Here is a 660-nt window from a genome sequence, read left to right as displayed (position 1 = left end):
AAGCCCTGTCCAGATTTAAAAAGTAACGCAAAAGTAACGTAACGCATTACTTTCCATAAAAAGTAACTAAGTAATCTAATTAGTTACTTTTTTATGGAGTAACGCAATATTGTAATGCATTACTTTTAAAAGTAACTTTCCCCAACGCTGTTCATAACTCTACTATACTGTACTGTACTATAATCATTGTGTCTATGAGTGGTCCCCACTTACACAGCTAAAGTTTGCGTGTGTGTACCTGGTATTCCCAACAGTATAGGGACCAAATGTTTCCACAAGGATAGTAATTTCAGTCAATTTTACCCTTGTAGGGACATTTTTGGTCCCCATGAGGAAAGCTATAGGAAACAAGCTATATAAGTTTGTCTCTTGATAAGCGTTTTCCTCCCGTAGAAAACCATAAACACTTAATATGGCTTAATGCATTAAGCCAGTGGTATTAACCATTGTGTTGTGTTCAGAACCCTATCACACTTACGAGGTTACAGAGCAAAAAGGGTACTCCCTCAAAAAATTGCTTATAAATCACTCATTATGCTATATTATCACCAAAGATTGGATTCAATCTTTTTGTCAACTTCTTTTCTTTCATTTAGGACTGGTTTTGTATTTATATTTGCTTCTGATTAATCGTAGGCCTCATTTATCTGAAAGTAGGCA

Source organism: Sinocyclocheilus anshuiensis, unplaced genomic scaffold, assembly GCF_001515605.1.
Source record: "Sinocyclocheilus anshuiensis isolate Anshui unplaced genomic scaffold, SAMN03320099.WGS_v1.1 scaffold997, whole genome shotgun sequence".
Classification (NCBI taxonomy): Eukaryota; Metazoa; Chordata; class Actinopteri; order Cypriniformes; family Cyprinidae; genus Sinocyclocheilus; species Sinocyclocheilus anshuiensis.
This window is presented reverse-complemented; position numbering follows the sequence as displayed.